At 43.9% G+C, this 10,030-nt stretch overlaps 1 protein-coding gene across 4 annotated transcripts in view; it reads right to left on the minus strand.

Annotated features, from left to right (window-relative positions):
- Positions 1-10,030, minus strand: part of RHBDF2 (rhomboid 5 homolog 2) — a 99,128-nt gene that overhangs the window by 88,282 nt on the left and 816 nt on the right. The gene's annotated exons all lie outside the window — the stretch shown is intronic.

The following is a 10,030-nucleotide window of genomic DNA, read 5'->3' on the forward strand; positions in this document are numbered from 1 at the left end:
AGGTATCAACATTCAGGTTTTACACCTCCAGAATAAATGCAGCCTGTCCACCAAGGCTAGACTTGTACCAAACACATTCCAGTTAGAGGCAAATTAGTTGCTAAACACAAATCCAAACGCCATTGCAGAATCCCTGGCCAGATGGCAGGAAGGGAGTTTTCATCTCTTTCACAACCCGCAATAGCAGCTTGCTGCTATGAGTTCATTTTTCAAACCCTGTCAACTGAGAAAACCATAATGTCAGACACAGTCCTCAGACTCAATCTCATTTAGTGATCTTGGGCATACTACTTCCTCATTGCAAAAGGAAAGAAAGAAAGAAAGAAAGAAAGAAAGAAAGAAAGAAAGAAAGAAAGAAAGAAAGAAAGAAGTGTGAGCCTTATGGAACCTCAATACAAGAAATTTCATCAAGTGAGACAGTACAGTAGGGTCTGAACAAGATACTTAAAGTTAATGATTTCTACCGTGACACTGCAGTCATTTAAATGCAGATCTTCTTTATGTTCGTTGGCTTTTCTAAAAGTTAGGAAACATTAGAAAAGGGTACTGAAGATCAATCATCATATAACAAGTTATGCTAGGAAATAATCTGGTATATCCTCTCTTTTGGATATCTAAATGAAACTGTTAAACAAATAAACTTCTACCCTTTTGTGTATTTATTACATTTCTATACCTCCCAATAGCTGAAGCTTATTATGAAAGTCAATGCTAGCAAAGATTACATTAAGGAGGTGTCCAGCTGTAAGCAGTGCTTATATAAAAGATTTGGTTAGTCACAGAGGGAGCAATCCTATCTCCCCTAGACAGCATCTGGGGACATAGGATTTTTCGGTTTCCTGGCTCCAAGCTCGAAGACAGGGCTCCGAGCTTGGAGCCAGGAAACCACGCTCCCCGCCCCCTCCTCCTTGTAGCTGGCACAGAGACAGGGAGAAGGGGGCATTCCTGGGGGGGGGAAGAAGGGACTGGGGTGGCAGACCTACAGTCTTTCCTATGGTCAACCCAGCCTCCTTCCCTCCCCCTCCCCAAAGCCTCTGCTAGATGGGCAAAATCACCTGTCTAGCTAAAATTTAGAGCAGGAGGCGGAAGGTGCCTGCCTCACTGCATAGGATCCTCAATAGCCTCCGAATTCGGAGGCTTAACAAGTACCCAGGGTGCAACCCATAGGACTGCACCTTGAATTGGAGAAACTAACCAGAACAATTCATTCACAGAATTGTCATTGGACATCAGTATTTTTGAAAAAACTAACCAAGGGTTATCAGCCCTGCCGAAGAGCACCCCATAAAGGTTCCTCCTCCCTCAACTGTCTCCACCATCAGCCATTCCAGCAGACTGTACTGAAGAAGATGAGTGGAGAAGCAGTGCCATTCCACCAGCCCTGCTGAAAGATTTAATTTTCCCCCTCTTCCCTTCCCTTCCCTTCCCTTCCCTTCCCTTCCCTTCCCTTCCCTTCCCTTCCCTTCCCATTCCCTTTTCCCTATGTGTTGTGACTTTTTATATTGTAAGCCTCAGGGTGGTGTCATGTTGTACTGTTTATATGTAAGCTGCTCTTGAAGACTTTCTTGCTGAGGAGCAGAGTAAAAATACTTTAAATAAATACTAGAGTAGTAATCATTGGACCAGAGAACCCATGATTACAACTTTTGTATTATGGAGATTATTGTTATACCCTCCTTGTGTTTATGTTTTTGGTGAAAGATGTTATTTTGGGGAGCAGTGGGGAGAAACTATTAGATTCATAACAAAAGAAAATCAAAATACCTGCCTCACAGGGTTGGAGATGATGGGGATATAAAATGAGTGATGTTTTACTACATGTATTATTACATGTATTATGAGTGAGGCATACTACATATATTATTCCTATGCAATAATAATCCAATTAGAGAAGCTCTGCATTCTGCACAGCAATCATATTTGCCATGAGTGTGCCAGAAAAAAATCCTGTAACTCCCAGCATTCCCCAGCCAGCCATGCTGGCTAAGGAATACTGGGAGTCGTAGGACTTTTTTTTCTGTCTAAACATACATAGGATTGCCCCCTAAGTGTACCTTTTCCACTTTTATTAATAGCCTTCCCCCACAACATTCAACAGACCCTATCCATTCTTGAACTAAACAGATTAACAGTTCGCATTGCTGTCAAAAACCAAATGGCTTGTGTCAACTGCATGTATGAATTTATTAATATTTGTATACCACTTGACAAAACAAAATCTCTTAGTATCAAATTAACACACCCTTGCAGGCAAAAGCAACCAGATTCCATAACACAAGGCAAAAACAGAAAACCCTTGCACACAAACTGTGGAAATCATTTGCTCGTTAGAAGCAGAGGCACCACTAGCCGGGGTGGTTATTTTCATGACATTCAGCAAATCCTTCAGCTTTCTTAATTGCCCCAAATGTTTAATTTTTAAACAAATCCTTCAGTTGGGATAATAAGATGCAAGCCCCCTTGGCATTCTCTCACTATGCTCTGCTATAGGCAATTTTAAGATTATGGCATTGTGCAAAACACACTAGGCTGAATCCAGAATAGAACTTAGTGGAATTCCACTCGTGCTGGAGGAGGGGAAGGGAAAGGCGACCGCTGCTATTCCCCCTGCCGCCCTCTGTGCCTTCTGAAAGGCTGCCTTTCAGGGCTGAGGGACCCTCTGGAGCAGCATGAGAGGCAACACAGGGGGCTGCAGGGAGAATTGGCAAAGACCACCTTTCTGCCCCATTCCTCCAGCTGGGAGGCCCCACAGGATCCTGTGCCTCCCACGGACGAAAGGAGTCCTTCACAGAATGGCCAGCATAGACCCCTGTCACACACAATCACACACTTCATATTATTCCAGAATACATAACATCCTCCAGCTCTATACTCAGACACCAGTACAAGTTAGAATCCCCTATTGTCACCCCTTAAATATGCATTGAAAAGCGTATGGGTGTGTGTGTGAGGGTGTAGCCAGAGGAGAGCATTTAAAGGGCAAGTAGCTTGCAGTGTGGGTTTAATTGATGAGGCCTAGAGCAGATATTTATAAGTTATGTAAATAATCACTTACTACATGGGAAGGGGGAGGGGCCACCATGCAGTACCTTGTTAGTGCAAGATTCTGCTTTCTCTGCTTCATTTAGAGATGTGGTTATTTTACCCTAGTGCAAATGCACAGGCCAGAAAGATTCACCACAAAGCAAGGTACAGTCACTAGACAACAGCACTGCAATTTAAAAATATGCCTAATACAAAGAGGGTGCAGTTTAGACTATACCATCATTGCAGATTCATTCTTTATGAGGTCTGCATGTTCTCCTTGCTGTGCTATGTAATGCTTGCGATACCATTCTGACACACTACTAGATTTAAGGAATGCAGCTTTGTGTCAATGTATCTGGCCCCATGATGGCTGGAAACCCTTTCAAAACCTTAGGTAAGATTCATGCTCATTTCCTTTATTTCATTTCTATATCACCCAATAGCCAAAGCTCTCTGGGCAGTTCACAAAAAATGCTCAGACCTAGACCATCTCTGCCCAGTTCCATATAAGACTTCTGCATAATTTTTTGGTGATGTATCTGACAAGGGTGGGTATTCCAGAGGCAGTAGCACCAACACACTCAACTTAGACTGTAATTCTATGCACACTTACCTGGGAGTAAGCCCCATTGGACATAGTGGGTCCCTACAGTGGGTGATACTCTTGTTGAGGGTGAAAGAGGAGAGTGCAAAAGCTGGTTTGAAACTCAACATTAAAAAAACTAAGATCATGGCATCTGGCCCCATCACTTCCTGGCATATAGAAGGGGAAGAAATGGAAGCAGTGACAGATTTTACTTTCTTGGGTTCCAAGATCACCGCAGACGGTGACTGTAGCCATGAAATTAAAAGACGCTTGCTCCTTGGGAGGAAAGCTATGGCCAACCTAGACAGCATAGTAAGAAGCAGAGACATCACCTTGCCGACAAAGGTCCGTCTAATCAAAGCTATGGTTTTCCCAGTAGTAATGTATGGCTGTGAGAGCTGGACTATAAGGAAGGCTGAGCGCCGAAGAATTGATGCTTTCGAACTGTGGTGCTGGAGAAGACTCTTTCGAGTGCCCTGGACTGCAAGGAGGTCAAATCAGTCCATCCTAAAGGAAATCAACCCTGAGTGCTCATTGGAAGGACAGATACTGAAGCTGAAGCTCCAATATTTTGGCCACCTAATGCGAAGAGAAAACTCCCTGGAAAAGACCCTGATGCTGGGAAAGACTGAAGGCAAAAGGAGAAGGGGACGGCAGAGGATGAGATGGCTAGATAGCATCACGGATGCAATGAATATGAACTTGAGCACGCTCCGGGAGAGAGCGCAGGACAGGAAGGCCTGGCGTGCTATGGTCCATGGGGTCACGAAGAGTCGGACACGACTGAACGACTGAACAACAACAACAGTGGGTGAACAGAATGGAACATGTGATCAGAATGGGACAAGTTCAGACATGATGGGGAACCAGGTTCCTAATGGCAAGGAAGAGCCATACACTGCTGGATGCACCCATGGCCTTCTCATTACAGCCAAATGTGCAGCTGCATCAGCATGGGGGAGTGCGGCCAGCAGGCACGGTCCTGAGTTCTCTCCACATTCACTGTACGTTAGGGGGCAACATCTGAAAAACAGCCCCAGTGTCCCATTCTGACTGCTCCTCTACTGGCACAATAATTCAGATTACCTGAACTTCAGAAGTTAGTTCATATCTCTGCTATTCAATGGCATTAAATATCACAAAGGGGAAAATATCCTTCCTGCAGTTGCTAGGACTGGAGCTTGTATCAATTGTTGAAACAGGGCCCACTGGTCAGTAATACTTTTGCCAGCAAGCCATATTGAGGGTGAAGTGGGCTAGGGAGAAGGAGGAGTACGCCAAGGACAAAGTCAACTGTTGGCTACTCACTCCTTCTCACCACTTTGAGTGTCATCAAGACAACTTCCCCTTGCCCACTCTTCGCAGCAAAAGAATAGATAAGTTCTTTTCTCAGCAAGGTCCCCACAAGTCTATGTTGCTGCCCAAAACACTGGTTTCTGAAAAAAGGAGAAGGAGCTTACATTGGTAACTGGAGACAGGAGAATTTGGGCCAAGAGTTGCCAGACACCAATCACTTTGGTATGACGTATCAACAGAGCTGCCTTACTGTGGTCCCACGGTCGCTCAATATTATGAACACGTAGTGTAATCTTATGTAGCGCAGCATTTAAAAAAAGTATACTAAGTAACAAAAGCAACTGAGTATCAAAATGTAGTTCTGAAGTTCACATGAAAGAAGTTAGTAAGTTCTGTGTAAACGACCCGCACAATGAACACATAAAAATGGCTTGCTGACTGCCATGGTATGAATGACCCACACAATATAGGACATGTTTTACTATTTTTGGTTTTCTCTACAACCTCCCCACAGACTGTGAGCTGACTGGGATCCAAATATCCCCCTTTTGCCATTATTTTGTTAGCTCATTAGCAATTTTTTCCCCTCCAACATTCTGGTTGGAGAGTTGTCCTATAAGGAATTTCAGCTGGAGTAGGAATTGTCTGGGGATTCTCTTCTGGGTATGTGTACAGACTGGGCTCTGTAATTGAACCAGCATGATCCTTTATTTGATGGAGATACCACAAATTCTCATTTTGTTTGCCTAGTAGAATCCTGTCATCTTGGAAACCCATTCCCCCTTATTACAGCAATTCTATACTTCCAACCTTTATCTCTCATCCTCTTCTACTGTTGTTCAGTCGTTCAGTTGTGTCCGACTCTTCATGACCCCATGGACCATAGCACGCCAGGCCTTCCTGTCCTGTGCTCTCTCCCGGACCGTGCTCAAGTTCATATTCATTGCATCGGTGATGCTATCTAGCTATCTCATCCTCTGCCGTCCCCTTCTCCTTTTGCCTTCAATCTTTCCCAGTATCAGGGTCTTTTCCAGAGAGTTTTCTCTTCGCATTAGGCGGACAAAATATTTGAGCTTCAGCTTCAGTATCTGTCCTTCCAATGAGCACTCAGGGTTGATTTCCTTTAGGATTGACTGAATTGACCTCCTTGCAGTCCAGGGGACTCGTAAGAGTCTTCTCCAGCACCACAGTTCAAAAGCATCGATTCTTCGGCGCTCAGCCTTCCTTATAGCCCAGCTCTCACAGCCATACATTACTACTGGGAAAACCATAGCTTTGATTAGACGGACCTTTGTCAGCAAGGTGATGTCTCTGCTTCTTACTATGCTGTCTAGGTTTGCCATAGCTTTCCTCCCAAGGAGCAAGCGTCTTTTAATTTCATGGCTACAGTCACCGTCTGCAGTGATCTTGGAGCCCAAGAAAGTAAAATCTGTCACTGCTTCCATTTCTTCCCCTTCTATATGCTAGGAAGTGATAGGGCCAGATGCCATGATCTTAGTTTTTTTAATGTTGAGTTTCAAACCAGCTTTGGCACTCTCCTCTTTCACCCTCAACAAGAGGCTCTTGAGATCCTCTTCGCTTTCTGCCATTAGGGTGGTATCGTCTGCATATCGGAGGTTGTTGATAATTCTCCCGGCAATCTTAATTCCGACCTGTGATTCATCCAACCCGGCGTTTCTCATGATGTACTCTGCATATAAGTTAAATAAGCAGGGTGACAATATGCTGCCTTGTCGTACTCCTTTCCCAATTTTGAACCAATCGGTTGTTCCATGTCTGGTTCTTACTGTTGCTTCTTGACCCTCATACAGGTTTCTCAGGAGACAAGTAAGGTGGTCTGGTACTCCCATCACTTTAAGAATTTGCCACAGTTTGTTGTGATCCACACAATCAAAGGCTTTAGCGTAGTCAATGAAGCAGAAATAGACGTTTTTCTGGAATTCTCTTGCTTTCTCCATGATGCAGCGAATGTTGGCGATTTGATCTCTAGTTCCTCTGCCTCTTCGAAACCCAGCTTGTACTTCCGGTAGTTCTCGGTTCGCATACTGCTGAAGCCTAGCTTGTAGGATTTTGAGCATCACCTTGCTGGCATGTGAAATGAGTGCAATTGTGCGGTAGTTTGAACACTCTTTGACGTTGCCTTTCTTTGGAATTGGAATGTAAACTGACCTTTTCCAGTCTTGCGGCCATTGTTGAGTGTTCCAAATTTGTTGGCATATTGAATGCAGCACTTTAACAGCATCATCTTTTAGGATTTTAAATAGCTCAGCTGGAATACTGGCATCTCCGCTAGCTTTGTTGTTAGTAATGCTGCCTAAGGCCCACTTGACTTCACTCTCGAGGATGTCCGGCTCAAGTTCAGTGACTGCACTATCATGGCTATCAGGGACATTCAGATCTTTCCTGTATAGTTCTTCTGTGTATTCTTGCCACCTCTTCTTAATCTCATCTGCGTCTGTTAGGTCCCTGCCTTCTTTGTCCTTTATCATGCCCGTCTTTGCACAAAACGTTCCCTTGAGATCTCCGATGTTCTTGAAGAGATCTCTAGTCTTTCCCATTCTGTTGTTTTCCTCGATTTCTTTGCATTGTTCATTTAAGAAGGCCTTCTTGTCTCTCCTTGCTATTCTCTGGAACTCTGCATTCAGTTGGATATATCTTCCCCTTTCTCCCTTGCTTTTCGCTTCCCTTCTTTCCTCAGCTACTTGTAAAGCCTCATCAGACAGCCACTTGGCTTTCTTGCATTTCTTTTTCTTTGGGATGGATTGAGTTGCTGCCTCCTAAACGATGTTACGGACCTCCGTCCATAGTTCTTCAGGCACTCTGTCTATCAGGTCTAATCCCTGAAATCTATTCCTTACCTCCACTGTATATTCATAAGGGATATGCTTTAGGTCATACCTGAATGGTTTAGTAGTTTTCCCTACGTTCTTCAATTTAAGCTGAAATTTTGCAACAAGAAGCTCATGATCTGAGCCACAGTCAGCTCCAGGTCTTGTTTTTACTGACTGTATAGAGCTTCTCTATCTTTGGCTGCAAAGGACATAACCAATCTGATTTCGATACTGACCATCTGGTGATGTCCATGTGTAGAGTTGTCTCTTGTGATGTTGGCCTCTTTTACTATGCAACAGAAATACTTCATTTCTTGAATTAAGCTCAACCCCTTAAATCAAGACAGAGCTTGGGAACCCAGCACTCCACCAGCCAGGTACATTGGGGAAGTTCACGAGGATGGCATGAAGGAGAAAAGCACCCTCAGCGTTTGCCTCCAGTATCTGGCTACCAGATATATTCAGCCTCCCATCACAGAGATTCCGCTTCTATAACAAAAGAAGCCACTGCTATCCCCAAACCATGGAGCAGTGAAAAGTATAAGTCAGTTACGTGTGTGCAAAGCAGTTCTTCCTTCTGTGTGCTCTTAATAACCATGAATTAATTTCATCAAATGAACTTGTGGTCTACTGTTTTAAGAAGGAAAGAAACAGATCTCTCTCTATTCACATCCACCACACCATTCATAATTTTCTAAGTTTCTACTTTAACATGTCTCTTTGATATCATTCTTGCATCTCTAATCTAAAAATCCCCACAGTTTAAGCTTTTCTTCTGAACCAAGATCCTCCCTCCCTGCTATAATTTTAGCTGTCCTATTCTATACTCTTCTCCCTAACTAGACTTCTGCCCTTTTGGAGACAGGGTGATCAAACCTGCATCCTCAACAACATTTGGAAGCACCAGAAACGTTATAAGTGAAACTCAAGCAGCTTACCAGTATGGAAGCCATAGGAAATATCATCCCTTTCCCCTCCATAACATGGTTGTGATGCCACTGCACACCTTCTTAAAGTATAAAGGTAAAAGGTAAAGGTGTCCCCAACCAGTCGTGTCCGACTCTAGGGTGCGGTGCTCATCCCCGTTTCTAAGCCTAAGAGCCAGCGCTGTCCGAAGATGCTTCCGTGGTCATGTGGCCGGCATGACTGAACACCGAGGTGCATGGAACGCTGTTACCTTTCCCACCGGGGCGGTACCTATTTATCTACTTGCAATTTCTTACTTTCGAACTGCTAGGTTGGCAGAAGCTGGGACTGAAGATGGGAGCTCACTCCGTCACGCAGCACTTGGGTCTCGAACTGCTGACCTGCCGACCTTCCAGTCTGCAGTTCAGCGTCTTAACCACTAAGCCACCGCGGCCCCTCTTAAAGTATAGGGCAATTCAAATAGTTTCTCTCTCTTAACCCGATTGTAACAATCTCCAGAGTGCAATTTTGTAACAAAAACAATAGAGCCTTGTGGCACCTTAAAAACGTGGTTTTTATGGTATGGTATACCATACCATATGGTATAAACTTTCATGGGCAGGAATCCATGAAAGCTTGTGCCATAATCAATTTGTTAATCTTTCAGATGCCACAGGACTTCTTTTTGTTTTCTGACTCAATGACGTTATCCACGGCAACACTTGTCACCTACCTTAATTTATGAGCACAAATTTGCCAGAAAGTCCAGAGAAATTCCAAAATGCATGTAGTGTAATACCTTTATTAGGCCAACTCAAAGATCACCAAACAATGTGGAAGTTTCTGAGATCTCCAGTTCTCTTTGTCAGGCAAGATGTTACAAAATGCAAGTTGCAGGACTAGGGGGTGGAAAAGGCCGACTGGAAGTTGTAGTCAAGATGTCTGCATAGAGGCACCACTGCCTTTTTTTTTTTTTTTTTGGTATACCAGAGAAAGTATCTCTGAATTTTTGAGTGGCTACCATCCTAGCCTTCCCTTGTCATAATTTAAAGCACAACTGGTAGAATTTGAACATAATGAATTGGAACAAAACCAAGGCTGCCCCTGTGCATGCTTAGTTGGAAGTAGGCCCTGCTGGAATCAGCAAGACTTCCTTTTGGAGTAAATATGTCTTACATCTCATTGTAAACTATTCTCAGAAATGCAAAAGGGTTACAGACTTACAGAAAAGAAAAACCAAGACTTAGAGACAAGATCCCTAAATTAGTCACTGGTATGGATGTGGGGCAAGGACGGGGGGGGGGGGTTAGGAGTAGGAAGAGCACCGAAGTTACGCGGAAGAGAAAAGGCCAACAAAAGCGTATGACGAAATAGTGGAAGTTTT

Source organism: Heloderma suspectum, chromosome 2 (assembly GCF_057233095.1).
Source record: "Heloderma suspectum isolate Gila_16-S chromosome 2, 16-S_ref, whole genome shotgun sequence".
Lineage (NCBI taxonomy): Eukaryota > Metazoa > Chordata > Lepidosauria > Squamata > Helodermatidae > Heloderma > Heloderma suspectum.